The 17,516-nt window shown below is 34.1% G+C and overlaps 1 protein-coding gene across 6 annotated transcripts in view; it reads left to right on the forward strand.

Moving 5' to 3' along the window:
* LOC149225435 (uncharacterized) overlaps positions 1-3,802 on the forward strand; it is a 55,350-nt gene extending 51,548 nt beyond the window's left edge. For all 6 annotated transcript variants that reach the window (XR_016247676.1, XR_016247672.1, XR_016247673.1 and 3 more), the window contains one exon: positions 3,293-3,802. The gene's annotated coding sequence lies outside the window, so the exon portion shown is untranslated. The remainder of the gene's footprint in view (positions 1-3,292) is intronic.
* Positions 3,803-17,516: the final 13,714 nt, after the last annotated feature.

The following is a 17,516-nucleotide window of genomic DNA, read 5'->3' on the forward strand; positions in this document are numbered from 1 at the left end:
AATGACACATGGGATCTGGTAGAACTTCTTAAAGACAGAAAAACTGTGGGATGTAAATGGGTGTACAAATTGAAAAGGGTGTTGATGGTTCAAAGGACAGGTACAAAGCAACACTGGTCGCGAAAGGTTTTTCTCAGAAAGCAGGCATTGATTTTCATGAGATATTTTCACCAGTTGTAAAAATTGTTTCAATTCGAATGGTATTAGCATTAGTGGCTTTGCTTGATTTAGAATTACAACAACTAGATGTTAAAACTGCATTTTTACATGGCGATTTAGTTGATTTACATGGAACAACCGAAAGGTTTTGTTCAAGATCACAACAAGAAATTTGTCTGCAGGCTCAAGAAATCATTGTATGGTCTGAAGCAGTCGCCTCGACAATGGTACAAGAAGTTTGATTCTTTCATGTTGAGTCAAAATTATATAAGAAGTGAATATGATCATTGTGTTTACTTTAAGAAATTAAGTAATGGCATGTTCATTATCTTAGTGTTGTATGTTGACGATATGCTTTTAGCAAGCAAAAGCATAACAGAGATCAACATGTTAAAGGCTCAGATGGCTAGGACATTTGATATGAAAGATCTAGGAGCAGCAAGACAAATTTTGGGCATGGAGATTTTCAGAGACAGGAGCAATGGTAAGCTGTGGCTATCACAATAGAAGTATATTGAGAAAATACTCTTGAGGTTTGGTATGAACAATGTGAAGCCTCTGTCAGTCCCTTTAGCTTCCCATTTTAAGCTTTCTTCAAGTTTATGCCCTAGTACAAATGAAGAAAAGGAATATATGTCTCGAATTCCATATGCCAATGTAGTAGGTTGTTTAATGTATGCAATGGTTTGTACTCGACCAGATATTTCACATGCAGTTGGGGTTGTCAGCAGGTATATGGCAAATCCAGGAAAAGAACACTGGTCATCAGTGAAATGGGTGCTTCGGTATTTGAGAGGCACAAGTGATTATTGTATCACTTATAACAGAAGAAGTGATTTTGTTTGCGGTTATGTTGATTCCGATTTTGCAGGTGATTTGGATAAGAGAAGGTCAACTTTAGGATATGTCTTTACTCTTGCAGGTGGAGCTATTAGCTGGATGTCAAAGCTACAAAATATTGTTGCTTTATCCATTACTGAAGCAGAATACATAGCTGCTTCACATGCTTGCAAAGAAGCGGTTTGATTGAAAGGTTTGATTGGTGAGTTTGGTAGGTTATAGGACAACATCAAGCTATTTTGTGATAGTCAAAGTGCAATTCATTTGGCTAAGAATCCAGCCTATCATAGTAAATCAAAGCATATACCTATCAAGTACCATTTTGTAAGACAGGTTATCACTGAAAGGGGTGTTTCTCTTGAAAAGGTGCATACGAAGGAAAACTGTGCAGACATGTTCACGAAACCAGTTTTGTTAGAGAAGCTACGTTGGTGTCTGGCTTCTCTTGGCTTGCAAAAAAGATAAAAATAATAAATGAACATGGCATCAGGGTAATTGTTGTCAAGGTGGAGATTGTTGAGATTTTCTGTTTTATTAAATTTGGGAAAAATCTGATGTATGTGACAACAATAGGATTAGTTGCTATATTAGCTCCAGTATTTTTTGAGTAGTTAATGCATCCTATATTTGTTGTGAGGGAATTTATGATTCAGTTTTATGCTCCAGCTATATAGAAATGTAATCTCGTAGAGGATTGAGAGTGTGTGTAAAGTGTGTAGAGAAAATATGGAGAGCTGAGAGTATATGTGAAGAATTAGAATGGTTGTAATCTCCTTTGAATAATAAGATTGCCGATGCCTCTGTTCTACTGGATGTAGCCCAGATTGGTTGGGTGAACCACGTTAAATCTTTGTGTTATGGTTTTGTGAGGCGCTTTGTTTAGTCTATCACTTTGTTTGTCAAGAAAGTTGGCAAAACAATTGTATATCTTGTGGTATATGTAGGTGATCTTTTGATGACAGGGAACAATGAGAGCTACATTGCATCTGTAAAGAAGAAATTGAGGAAAGGTTTTGAAATAACTGACTTGGGCTATGTTCACTACTATCTTGGTATTGAAGTAATCAACATCTGAAGACTATATTCCTCTCTCAAAAGAAGTACATTGGAGATGTGTTGAACAGGTTTGGCATGGCTGATTCCAATCCTCTGACTCCTCCAATGGAACAAAACTTAAAGTTCACATCCATTGAAGGAAAAGAATTTGAGGATGCAACAAAGTATAGACAATTTGTAGGAAGTCTCAACTACCTGACTACTACTAGACCAGACATTTCGTTTGCTATTGGAATCCTCTCCAAGTTTATGCAAAAGCCTTGTGAGGGACATTGGTCTAGACTCTACTACAAAAAGAGTTCTAAAGTACTTGAAGGGAACCTAAGAATTTGGACTCAAGTATACACAAGCGGGCTATTTCAGCTTGATTGGATACTTTGATTCAGACTTCGATAGAGACAAAGAAACTAGGGTATCTACTTCAAGTTATGCTATGAGTCTTGGATCAGGGGTTGTCTCATGGAGATCACACAAACAATCAGTGCCCGGAGATGATTTCTCAATAGAAGTAGAATATGTGGCAGCAGCTAAGGCAACAAAATTAATTGTGTGGCTCAGGAAAATTCTGGAAGATTTGCAGTTAAAACAAGTACATTCAACTCCACTCATGATTGACAACACCTCTGCGATAAAGTTGGCCAAGAACCCAAAGTTCCATGATCGAACGAGGCACATCAATACAAAATACCATCTGATTCGACATCATCTTGAGGCCAAGACAATCCATCTATGCCATTGTTCCACTAATGACCAAATTGCGCTTGGAAGAGAAAAGTTTGAAAGATTTAGAACGATGCTTGGACTCACCAACATCCCGTCAGATTAAGGGGGGGAATGTTGACACCTCATCACTGGGATTGGGTGAAGACTTGTAAATAATGTAAATAGTAAATAATGGAAAATAAAGAGTCACGAGAGGTGAAGCCAAAGAGTCACTGCCTCGTGTATATAACCATGAGTAATCTTAATGAATAAACACAATTCATTTGAGGAGTTACCTCCTGGCCTGACACTAAGAAAATTGTTGTGTTCTATTGTGTGATTTTGTGTAATTATTTCTGTTCTATTCCGTTGCTATTTGGTAGAGAAATTCTGTGTCTATGTGAAAAGAAAAATTGTTTTCAGATTGTTCATATTAGCAGATCAGAATTTAGTGGATTTTTTACAGAGTTTTTTCTTACTAGCTTCCACATAACTAGAGACTTATCGATCTTGCTCTTTTTTACTATGTCTGCAGGAATGAGTGGGGCCTCGAGGGATTCTTTAATTCATCTTTCTGCACAGATTATGTGAGGCAACCCGTGAAATCGTTTCAATTTTCAGGTGCAAGGTGAACATGATGTCAGTAATCTTTATGACTAGAACTGTCTTCAAGTGAAGAATGATGCAAGGGATGGATAAAGCGTTCATTGTGGTAGCAGTGAAGGTTTAGATATATAGAATGATTGCTATTTTTGCAAGCCTCTATTCTGCCATGTCATGGGGGGCATTTAAACAAGAATACACAGATTTAACAGATTTAACGTGAACCTCAATTATAGGTCTGTTTGTATCTGTGGTCTATATTTTGTTCAATTTTATGTGGACGTAAGAGTTGTAATATTTTCAGCAATTTAATGTGCTCTAGTGGCTTGAACATTGTTTGTTCAGCTTATATCAAAGACACTGAATTTTCAACGATTTTTCCGTTCTAATAGCTTGAGCATTATCTGTTCAGCTAATATTAAGGCACTGAATTATTTGTTTATCAGCGTTCTATGGTCAAGCCATTTCTCGTGATCTTATGGCTTGGACATTATATGTTCAGCTGACATTAGAGAGTTAATGGTTTTTAATCATCATTCATTTATTTCATGTTCTTGTTTTGAATATTTGGAACTATGATTTTCCCTGGTTGCTCAATGTATATAAACTTCTGGGGTAAACCCAAAAATTCTGTTGCCATGATTTTTTATATACAGCCCGCGAGGTTTGTTGTGAGAATTCGGGAAAATTTTTATTCGTTTTTAGCTATTCGAATTTGATTTAACTTCCACGTCGGTTTATACTTTTAGTGTGATGATTGTTCTAGGTAATGCATGGTTTAGCTATTTCAAATTTTGCAATATAAAGCTGGATTTATACTATTTAGTGTTGATGATTGCTCTCAAGTTTGCCCTAATTAGAAATCGTGGTGCCATGATTTTTTGTATCGAGAATCCACAAGGCTTGTGAGAACAGGGGAAAAGGTATGACTTGGTTTATTCGAATTTCATAAAGCTCAATGCCGGTTTATAGGTTTTTGTGATGATGTTTTAGGTATGGCTTAGTTTTAGCTAATTCAATTCTGCAATATTCAAGTCGGGATTTACTATTTTCTGATGATGATCTCTCCTGTTTGTCCTAACAATTTAGGGCTTACATAGTACTTAGGGCTTCTGATCTTCGTCGATTCATGTACATTGTAAAATATAAACATTTAGCGATCCAGGGCTTTATTTGTCAGAGCTCCTCCACAATATGACGCCTATTTCAAAATAAAAAATATAAGCAATCAATAAAAGAAGTCCGCCTGTTTAGAATTTTATACGATGTTTGAAGTTGGGTTATGTTTGGTACTATGGCGATCTCTCCTGTCTTTTAGCAATTTAGGGCGTTTTTGGTATTTTAGGCTCCAACGCTCGTCTACAATTCATACCTCGTTGCAAAATAAAAATATGTAATTATCAAGGAATGTGATAGACTTTGTGATATTTGAAACAACATACTTAATTATTATTATCTAATTTTAAGGTCATGTCTAAAAATAAAAATATGTAATTATCAAGGAATGTGATAGACTTTGTGATATTTGAAACACCATACTTAATTATTATTATCCAATTTTAAGGTCATGTCTAAGCCAGACACTAAATTGGTGAATGAGATCCTTTTGTTTGTGGGACAAGGGACTCACTTCTGCTCAGTAGTTTGACTGCTAAATCTATGAAGGCATACATACTCTATCTTCTCTGGGTTTGAACATGTGACCTCGTAGGAAGAAACTCTTGTAGGAGGAAACACATGCTCTTAACCACTCAAACTGTAGGGTATTATTTGATATTAACAAATCTTTTCCTGATCCAGAATTCATACTGATAGTTAGCTGAAAAAAATGAGAAATAAATAATTCATATGTAAATGCTATTTCGTTCTTTTGAAGCGTGTATCTACCACTACAACATCTATTTTGTTGCCTAACTTGTGGCGTTGTTCATATTGATGGTTGGTTGAAAGAAATGTGAAATGAATATCTTATATGTAAATGCTGAATGTGTCTCTCTATCACTACCACAGCTATTTTGTTGCCATCATTATGTTTATGTTTGTGGCTTTGTTGCGAAACTTTGATTTAACCATGAAGTTCGTGACTTTGCTATGTTGAGAAACGTTGATTAACTATGATGTTTGTGGCTTTGCTATGTTGAGAAACGTTGATTTAACTATAATGTTTTCGGCTTTGCTTTGTCTCGAAACTTTAATCTAACCATGTAGGTGCCGTTTTCTCGTGTGATTTTAATCTAATTTTTATTGCGTTGTCAATGATTTTAATTAATCAAAATTTAAGGTAAGGTGGAATGGTGATTACAAAATTAACATCCCTCTCAACGATTTCAACTAATCTAAATCTAAGGTAAAAGGTGAGGTGGAGGTGAGGTGGAATGGTAACGTGACATGGTGTTTACAAAATTAACATCAATTAATCTAAATCTAAGGTAAAAGGTTAGGTGGAATGGTAAGGTGAAATGGTGCTTACAAAACTAACATTGTTGTTGATGATTTCAACTAATCTAAATCTTAGGAAAGGTGAAATTGTGCTTACAAAACTAACATCGTTGTCAACGATTTCAACTATCTAAATTTGTCAACTAATCTAAATCTTAGGTAAGGTGGAATGGTGCTTACAAAATTGACATGGTTGTTAATGATTTCAACTAATCTAAATCTAAGGTAAGGTGGAATGGTGCTTACAAAATTAACATTGACAATCCTTTTTTTTTATTTTCTTTATTGTTATTTTCACATGATATTGCCAATAATTATTATTATTATTATTTTTATTTTTTTAACCACCATTTTGTTTTATTCTTTTTAATTCCAAGGAAATTTGTGGGCAATCCACGCAAAGGGATCACATCTCGCTAACTTATTAGCAGGGTCTAACCCCTAGGGTGTCGAGGAGAATTGAAACCGTCACATTCTATTAACAAGCTACTTTGTGATGAAAACTCAACCAATTGAGCTTTTTACATGAGGAAAATCCAAGGAAATCCACTCGAAGTGATCTCATCCTGCCAACGAAACTAATAAGAGTCTAACCCTTTAGCGTGTGGAGGATAATTAATCTCGTAACCTCACATTGGTGAGGTGCTTTAGCAATGGGTACTCAACCAATTGAGCGGATACTTGGGGCTAAGCTTTTATCACCCTTGTTACATTATATAGGATTTGAATTTCTATTTATGTTATGACAATATTGTCGTATCATATAGGTTTTGAATTTCCAATTGTGTTAATAACATGTATGTATTTTGTGTTATATACTATGATATGATTTAGCCCATTATCATTAAGGATGGCTAAGTGTTATGATTGGATGATTGGTTTTAAGGTGCTAGCATGAAGGTGATTAATCAATGCACTTGCAAGATTGGGGATGAAGATGGTAATGATGGCTTGGATGATCGGTTTTAAGGAATTAGGAAGGGGAGGAGGATGTTTTGTTGTTAGAGGTGGATTTGAAGTTAAATATTTGCAATATTCTACCAAGTTTTTGGGACGGGAGATCACAGGAATGGGAAGAAATATAGTGATGGGATGTTTTTGTGTGTGCATATTATAAAAATGTTTCAAATTCAAATTCAATAATGAAATATATTGATTTATATATAAAATAGAACTAGTAAAATATCATATACATTGATTTAAATTCATCATTCAAGAAAGATTGACAAGTCAAAGACTCGATTTAAAGGTATTTATATCTTGAGTCCAGACTTAAGTTAAAACTGAAAATGAACAATGGACAATCAACTAGTTTTATCATAACTTGGACTGGTAATCACATTGGCCAACGCCAACATTGAGAACTGTAAAAAGAATAACACTAAAAAACTGGTTGACCAAAAAATATATAAATATTCAAATTTTGAAAAAAAGTACATAAATATTCATGTGAATCCATATGAAACCAAATTATTATGTATAAATATGCAAGGTCTCTCTCTCTCTCACACGCATACATATATATAGCAAGAATATAACCAAAATAGTATAAAGGGTGTATATAACCAAAATAATATATAGTGCAATCTATCTTTGAACTAAAATTATATCAACAAAGCGGTTCTAGACAATGTCTATAGTCCAAAAGAAATCACGTTACAACAAATATCTCCATATCATGAAAATAAGATAGAAAAAACATAACATGTCAAATTAAGATTTTGTTTGAGTGATGGGTACATTTTTTCTGGGGCCATGACAAAAGAGTTCAATAATCAATGCCAACAAGGTACATAGAGGGTTTGTTGCTCTTGATTAAATATCAGTTCCATAACCTCATACAAGATGGAATCCAATAGAAACGATGCAATTCTCCTCAATCCTTGACACTGTGATTTAAAATGCCACTTTTTACATAAGAAATTTAATGAGGTTGGAATCACTCTCAAACACCTTGAAACAATTATAGTTAATGTTAAAAATTTAAAAGTGCCATTTTCCCTTGTGTTTTATTTTCATTCCTTTAAGAATTTGAGATTACCATTAATTACATCGCATTACTAGAGACCTAGGATTGAATATCAGGTTTCCCCACTTATAAATTATCATTTTCAGGAAAAATTTAGGAGGCATGAGCAACCCTTTTTAAGGGGAAATGTCTAAAAGCACTTTTTTTTGGAGAGATGCCCCTCACATTGGAAATGTTTCCTTGAGTTTCTCCAAAAGGGTGAAGTGGGGAAACATTTCCTCATGTCTTCCCTTATTTCGAGAGTGGGAAATGTTGGGAGTATGCTCCCCACCTCCTGACCGTGGGGTATGTGTCCCCATGGAACAATAAATATCTATAATGATATGAAAGTTCTTAATGCCACATTGTATGTCAAATTCTCTACGTCTAATGTTACATGGTCAAAATCTCTACAAAATATTGTACTGTACATTGGCCAAAATCTCTACAAAATATTGCAGTGTTCATTATTTGTAAGTATTGAATTAGCCAATATTTTTGGATGTAAGCTTTTTCTTTTGTACCTTGGATTAAAAACTTAGCTTCAAATTTATATGAAGCCAAATATCATATAGTTGTACGCCTTCTTTTTCCTTCAGCTTTTGAATCCTGTATTTAGAAGTATATCCTAATTTTATTGGAATGTTTTAAGTTTTATGGTTGTCTTTTATTTCCTTTAGGTTGGAATGTTTTACGTTTTATGTCTTTTTATTTCATTTAGCTTTTGAAGCTTTTTTTTTAAGAAGGATAGTTTAATTTTATTGTAAAGGATTTGGATATTGTGAATTCTCATTTGTTTACATAAATGATAGAATAAATTAATTTTCAAATCTTGTTTTGAAACACATTTTGTAGAAATAATTTTTCACTTGTTTTGGATCACATTTTGTCAAAATAATTTTTAATTTATATTTTGGATTTCATATTGTCAAAATAATTTTTAATTTCTGTTTTGGATTTCATTTATCTGAAAGCCTATATGCAATTTTGGCAAATGGGTTAAGAAAAAATATTGTATTCATTTTTTGTTATCCATTTTGGATTTCATTTGTCTGAAAGTCTATATACATTTTTGGCAAATGCATTAAGAAAAAATATTGTATTCATTTTTTGTTATCCTTCTACAAGCAAAATTCTAAACACCAAATTCATAGCAAAGGAGATATTTATTCTTGCATGTGAAACTTCGAGACGTGTCTAAGAATTTTAATTTTTATTATTAAGCATGATATTTTTGAAATTGAAACATTTTTATTCAAAGATGAGCTCAAGATTATTGGGATCACTTTTTAAATTGACAATAAGTTACCTAGTAGCAAAAACTAGACTAAATATTAACTAACATACAAATAATATTTGTAAGATGAAACATCTATGCTCCAATGACCTATTGCACGTGCTATACACATTTGATTCTTTGGTTGACCAAGTATTAATCAATTATTTGACAAAAAATTAAACGACAATCTAGAAGGTTGACATTATAGAAAAATTACGTATTTTTTTTTAAAATTTTAAATATAGTTTTTTAACATTGTGATTGGTTGATTCAGCTTGGGTTTTATTTTGTAATGATGGCTATGTACCATGGGTGGTCGTCAATCGATAAATAGGATTCTATGCATTTTGGCAACATGGCAATAAAATATTTGAGAGCTAATCAACGTGGCAATAACGTTTAATGCTGGAGCATATGTGTGCTTGGCTGCAATATTTAACTTATAGTGATTTCTATATGCATCTGACGACATGTGCATTTACACGTCGACCATCGTACTCATAATTGGGAGCTGGACACTGTTTAACCCTTTTGTTCCATATATGACCTCACAAGATGACATTATGTTTATGAGGCTTTTATTATTATCCCTGCCGCATTATTATTTTTGTTTGGTATATGATATGAATTAAAGTTCGCTAGATCTGGCGTGTACATAGAATGAGATCAGGTTTTAAGTGGAATTTAATGGATTATGTTTGTTGTGATATGGTCAAATATGGTTTAATAATTTAATCACCAGGAGTTAGGAATGGAATGCCTTGTTGGAGGTATGGAGCACCATGTATAATAGGCTAGCAACCATGTTGATTGCATATTGAAAATTAATGGGGCAATATTACTTTCATGAAAAAATGGGTATTGAAAATAGAGTCCCTTCTATTGGCCACTACATGCGAGGGGATTATTAAGGAGTTTTTCCATTTTGGTCAATTGAAAAGAGTAAGTTTATAAGCTTCAAAATTGGTAAGCTTAAATGCTAGCTTACAGATAAGGACCTACGTTGTAGTTGTTGAGTTTTGGAGCTTCAGAATTCGTATGCTTTTGAATACATATAATTTATTTTGGTTTGAATATTGCGCTTCTGTTAAAATATATTTCAGTTAAATGACTGCTAGTGACGATTATATGAAGAATTTGTGCTTGAAATTTAGGGTCTTTGTTATATTGCGGTTAAATGGGTGCTTAATAAGTACTACTTCAATTTATACATATGGTCTTGCATGTTCCACATCAAACTAATAACTTAACAATTGGCTTGTAGATAGAAAATTACATTTCAGTTGCTCAATTTTGGGTGGGTGTTGGCTTAATAGGAGCTTCAAAGCTGTGGATTTGAACTGGTAGTATGGTTATCATATTCATTTTAATAATTTTTCATATGTGGCTCTATGGTTCTTGCATTCAGACTCTTGAATATAACATTTTTCATCATAAAATTTAGTTCCGAGTTAGGTGGCATTGTCTTTTTTGTTTTTGTTTTTGTAGACGACTGCTTGCATGGTTGTTGTTAGACAACATTGTTGTAGATTTCTATGAGGATTTATAGACTTTATCGAGTTGTCTTTTCCCACTGAAGCTTGTAGATGTATATAATTTGTTTTCCTTTGGAAAAGCTTGCATACTTTTTTTGCTTGATTTGTTTCTAGTTTAAATGGCACATGCATCATGCTTGAAATTTAGGTTTACTAGATATCATGTAAATTTTCCATCATATTCTGCAATGTAGCAGATTTTACGTTCTGCCAAATTATGGTTCTATAATTACAAAGATTTGCTATAGGAGAGTTAAACCTGGATTTACTGATAGTCTTGTAATGTATGGGAAACATTTTCCCAACATTTGAATTTTATGGCATTGTTCGTTGGCCCTCTAGGTGCGTTGGCATCATAATGATGGCAATGAAACAAATGATACCAATTATTGTGTTTCCTATAGTTGTGATAATAGATTGTGAAGAAGCATTGATATTTTTAATTGCAGTTTCAACTTGCATGTGTCCATTTCAAACTTGCATATCATGCCCTTAATTGGTATGAAAAACTTAAACAATATAGGTAAGATTATCGAGCAACATGAACTAGAGGAATCATGCCATTGAACTATTTCTTACTGTTCTCTAATCTCATTTTCGTCTCAATTTCATTGTATGTCATAAGTTAATAGTTTCACAGAGAGACTCATATGGCGAGTTTATTGTGTTATTTTGCAGAGGTGTTTTGCAAATACGCGGAAGAAACATGATCGAGTTAGTTGCACGTGCATTATACTGTCTTGTTGGTTCTATTTGATTGCAAATACAATTTCTCTTTTCTGTTGCAAATTTCCCAATCTTGCAAGAAGACAATTGCATTTAGCTAGGCAATTTCAACAAAAACTTTCACCAAAGAACTATACAAAGATGGTTGAAATAATTAATGTTGAGAATTACCAATTGAAAAAGCAATGCAACATTAATGCCACTATTAATGATGTCTTGAACAACAATAATATCTTTAGACTTGAAGCATTTTCATACAGTTCGGGTGATTGTCTTTTCAATGCAATTGAAGTCCTTTTGTATTTTTGTTATTTGTCCATCGAATTGTGAAATGGCACAATAGACCACTTCTTGATGTGCCTGCAACAAGGTCACATAGAAGCAATATAATCATTTCATTATGAGCTAGCACTTGATTTCCAATATCAGCTTCATGGAATTCACGACGTTGAAACATATTTGCATAGAATGCTTCTTTTTTCATGTGGTCTTAGTGGAGATGAACGAGGACTATGGGGAGATACATTTTGCATATGTTGGCTAGCCAAATGGTTGAATTTTCCAATAGGCATCTGGTTAGTCACCAAGAAAAAATGTATTTTCTCTTCGATCCAAACAAAACTACACATCCATTGCATATAATGCCATGATACAAATCCTCTTCATGGGCACTATGGGCCATTGTTTTACAAAAAATATCCCAATGCATTGTAACATGCAATGAATACTTTTCTCCTTTCTGCAAAGATCTTGAAAGCTATTGGGAAACGATGAATGATAAAATGCAAATCCATGGATTGCATAAAGGAACAAATACTATATCCACTTGTGGAGATAACATGTTCTATGCACTTTATCATTTGATAACACCCGACTTTGATGTAGAATCCTTAATAATTTACATTGTATAGTTGCAATTTGATCATGTGCAATGCAAAAGACACGTTGCATTGCTTACAAAAACATCTATCAAATGATGCCATAAAAAGCAAAAAAAAAGGATATCTCATTAATATGGAAATGCCATATGAAAAAGGTAGGGTTGAAGGTGGGTTATTTTGTTTGCAATGGGAAACAATAATATTCAATGTAAACATACAAGAATGGTCCTCTGTAACTAGAAATGTTGTTAATTATTTCCCATGCAGTGATAGTTCAAATCAAGCATACAATATAATGTCATTTGAAATAGGTCCAATGCACTCCCATTATGCACCTTTGTCAATGGATGGACATAGCAATAGAAGCAATGTGCATTGTCAGGAAGTGCCATCGGAAAAAACCTCCTTATACACACAACATAGATCCATGTTGACAAAGGCCAAAGAAAAAAACAGAAGGATCAATGTGCATAGATTAAAACAACTAGTATGTTTAGAAACAAAAAACCATGAAAAATCATACAAACAAAACTTGTAAGGGCAACATCGTTACTTATCCGATAAAAATCCCTTAATAGTCTACCTAGATAAGATAAAAGACACACCTGACAAGAAATGTCCAATATGTAAACAATTGTAGTTTCAAAAGAATATGGCGAGCATTGGACAAGAGTTGGAACAAATATATGTAAATTTATCTGAAAACCATAGAAATTTGCATAAGAAAGTAATATGAAAAATTTGCAAAAGAGAACTTCAAATTGGAAAATTTCCACAGTTTGCTTCACCTGAGAAGATTAGGTGAAACATGTCATTTCCAATTGTAGATACACTCTCAAAACTTGAAGAACGTCTTGTAGCATTAAGAATTTCATTTGCACAAATAAGACAATGGGGGCACAAACAATCACAAATGGGCTTAACAATATTGATTATCAATGTTCCTATCCAAACAAACATTGTTCAAACTTCATTGCCCCAATCTATGGAAAACATGACTATTGTTGTTGCATTGAAAAGACGTCTAGTGTACAAAAATGCATTTCAAACTGGAAAAGTTCACGTTCATAAATGTCATGAAAGCATTGAAAGAACTATGTTCTCGGCACCTTTATAGAGCTGAGAACATATGCATAAATAGAAATTAGGACACCATCTTACAATCAACTGCTTTGAATGATCCAATTGAAAATGTTGACATTGAAAACACAAATGAAATAAATATCAATTCGGAAAATGAAACACCAACTGAAACATTGGTATATGGATACATAGGGTCCCAATGCATTCATGATTTACAGGACAAGTTGATTGAACTTGCTCCTGTTAAAGGGCAACACCCCCTTGGAATTTTTAGAGACAAATATGTAGAGGAAATGAACTTCCCAACCCTTTTCTTTGGAGACCCACGTGATAGTGACATTGTAGAAAGCTTTTGCTACCAAAATATAGTGCAATGGGCATTAATGCACTATATTGGTGATTTTTCTTATCACACTACTTTTTATTCAAAACATTGTGGATAATAATTGAAAAAGTCAATTCATGCATTTCAATAAGAATTAGAAAAGGGAAATTAAAATGAAGAAAACTATTGCCAAAATATGTTAAATGCAAACCAAACTTGGAGAACCTTCTTAAAATCCACATTGGTTACATGGGTTTCAAGCACATAAGAACTTCTCCTAATTTCCTACAACATATGAAGAAAAATATATTTGTAATGATATGTCAACAAGGCCCACTGACTTTCTTCGTTACATTTACAAGCACTAAATATCAATGGACTCCATTGGTCAACACATTGACCATATTACATGACAAAAGGAAAAAAAAGAAAACATATTGAAACAATAGAAAATTGTAACATTGACTATCTCATAAGAAAGAATCTAGTAACTTGTACTCGTTATTATAGGCATAGGATCAATGCTTTAAAGCAAATGATATCTCAAGAGAAAACATTATTTAGAGAGATAGTGGATTTCTACTTTGTAATTGAATTCCAAAATAGAGGAAGCGAACATGAACATGGGTTGTTATGGGTAGAAAATGCACCAATATATGGAGTCAATAGTAACACTGATATTGAAAACTTTGTTGACAATTATTTAACTTGTAACAAAGACCAACGTGATCCAGAGCTTGCAAAATACATGAACATAATCATACACAAATTTGTAAAAAGCTAAAATGCACACATTGTAGATACAATTTCACAATGCAACCATGAGAAGCACGAAAGTTCTTGAACCAATTGGCTCTGTAGATGAGACATTAAACGAAAAATAAAATTTTTTGTATAACATTTTGGAAAATAAACAATATGATAACAATAGTACTTTTGACCAAATTTTGGATGAATTGCATTTAACTGAATCTGATTACATCCTATCAATACAAAGTACATTGAAGCAACCAATGATTTTATTGGAATGAAAACCGTCTCATGTTTTGATCCAGGGATCTTTTGCTTATAGACGTATGAAAAGAATCACACGTAGAAATTGCAGCTTAACTCAGAAATTTAATGTGGACACATAAAAGAAGAAGAAAAACACATAGAGGCACAACAAGAAGACAACAAGACTTGATAATGGAGTTTGTCCAACTCGGAATATGTCTTCAGGCCCTGCTCGATCAATGGGGAGGCCTTCATATATTAAATGGCATGAAAAGAAGAGAATTACATTCACCAGTTACATAAAAAGAGTCTATACCTCCATTCTGGACAATGGCTGTGAAATGGAGACCTCAGATGGAGAAATGGACAACACCAATGCATCCATGGCGATGAAAGGGGCTGAAAACATATAAGATTTGTCCAAAATCAGACAAAATACACTATTGGCCCTCCTGAGAACTCTCCTGCCTCGAACTGCGTGCTGAAAATCCTTCTCCCCCGTCCTTTTCCCAATCATTGGGCTTTTATATGTCTCTTTTATGACAAAGCTTCTTGAAAATTAGAGGTCAGTTTTGTTACAATGGAAACCGTTCAGGTAGAAGGGTCGGCTGGCGCAACTAACCCTCTAAAATATCCTTTTTATCGTTTAAAAGCGATAATACAAAAAAACCTGAAAACACTGAAAATCCGACCAAAACCTTTAAAATCGGAATTAAATCGGCCCTATAAATCCATCGGGTGTGATCCTGATTGCAAATCTCTATTGCTAAGGTTCATGCCCCTATATACAGGGGAATCGCTGACCGCCGATCGCCGATTAGATCCCGACCATCGATCTGCTTTCCGAACCGATGACTGAGATTGCATGTCGCTGATCGACGATCACAATCACAATGGCCCAAAGGTCCAGGTCTTGTGCCTTGGGTTTCACCGACCTGATCCGCCGATGCCGACCGCTTTATGTCCCCGATATCGCCGATTGCCTGCCCCCTGATTGCAATTAGTCGGAGATCGCTAATCGGGGTTCCGTTGCCCTTGCTTCTCTGCCTTTGACTTCTCCGACCCGATATATCGGCAATTGCTGATCCAGGGTCTTAAAGTCCGCCCTTTAGAGGCTTAAAGCCATTTTTATAAGAAAAAGCCTCATTTTCCAAAGGAACTAACGCAAACTATTTCTACCACAACTTCATCATCCGGACTCGGATTAGAGTGCCGTTCACACCGTTGGAATCAGGGCGACGATCACTTCGATCTGATGTCAGGATACTTGCTTTTCTGTCACTTTGAATTTTGAGATTTTCCATGCCATTGTATCTGAAGATCCACCTGGATCATGTTTGGAACAATAACTTTGCAAAGAATATGATGTAACTATGAAGTGCAAATAATAATGCCCAATTTTTACTTAATGCATATACAACTACATCAAATTGCACATCTTACATGATAAATCAATGACATGCATTTAAAAAGATACCAAGAGAACATGAAAGGAACAAAATAGATGCTGTTGAAATGATACATTCATTGGGAAATGATTTGCTTAATCTCCAATAGATCTCAACTCAACAAGTAGTCCATATAACACTTTCTCTTTTGTTGAATCATAGTTCACGAGAATTCATATTTATGAAGACAACACCAATGGATGAACACACATTTATCATCAAACCATTGTTTATGCTAAAACATGAAGATGAAAACTTTGAAAATGTCATGTGTAATTCCATTATTGACTATTACATTGGTCGACCTCATGCTGTTAGGCATATATGGCTTGCTGAATTCGCCTCAAGGTACAACAGAAATGTCACCCATTTCAAAAAGGAAAAAACAAAAGGTGATATTGTTCATCAGATATAAAAAGCACATTGACTATCAAAACTATTGCAGAGAGAAACTCTTGCTATATGTTCAATTCAAAAAAATGGAAGTACATTGACACAAAACTTGCTATCATGGGAAACTACTTATATCATACATGAAAAAAAATAAATAAATGAATTAAATTTCACATCTAATGTCAACCCACTATGGGGAGATCTAGAAAGTGCCATTGAGGAGATCCAAAACAACTCCATAGATCCCACTGATACAATGAAGAAACACAAAACCACTGAACAACTTAGTGAAAAATATGATTTGGAAATAGACTTGCAATGTTCCCATCGCCATGCAAAAAAATAGAATTAAATATGGGATACCATTTGTCAGAGTATCCATTTCTGCGTGAAAATGTAGAATATCGCAGACTAGGAAGAATGCTCAATAGAGAACAACAAGTAATTCTCAAATACATTGCAATAAAAAATGTATGAATATAGACATACCATTTTATTTATTTCTATATGGGGGAGCCGGAACTGGGAAAACATTTGCGACAAAAGTAATATTCCAAATGCTCATGTGGATTTATGATGCACACCATTCAACTGATCCTTTGAAGCAAAGGGGTTGACACTGGCATACATAGAAAAAACTTCATATAATGTAGATAGTACACCGATCCATTCTGCATTGCTTATGCCTTTTGACAAGTCTACCCCCACACCCCTTAACAATGAAACATTGGATGCGCTTGGAAAAATTTACGAAGAATTGAGGTTAGTTTTTATTGATGAGGTTTCCTTGCTCGGAAGTCGCTTCTTGTTTTGCATAGATGATCGATTGAGAAACATAAAACATGTCGAGACAAAATATTTTAGAAATATTGATATCGTATTTTGCGGTGATATCTATCAATCATAACCCATAAAAGATTCTTTGATATTTTAACAACCTATTGTGAACAAACAACTAATCCCATATGACTTTTGGCAAGCAAATGTAAAGTGCTATGAATGGCATATTACAATGCGTCAGACATATGAGAAATTCATCTCAA

The sequence above is a fragment of the Pinus tabuliformis genome, chromosome J (assembly GCF_031772625.1).
Source record: "Pinus tabuliformis cultivar Carrire ecotype Pingquan chromosome J, CPIR1, whole genome shotgun sequence".
In the NCBI taxonomy this organism is placed as follows: Eukaryota; Viridiplantae; Streptophyta; class Pinopsida; order Pinales; family Pinaceae; genus Pinus; species Pinus tabuliformis.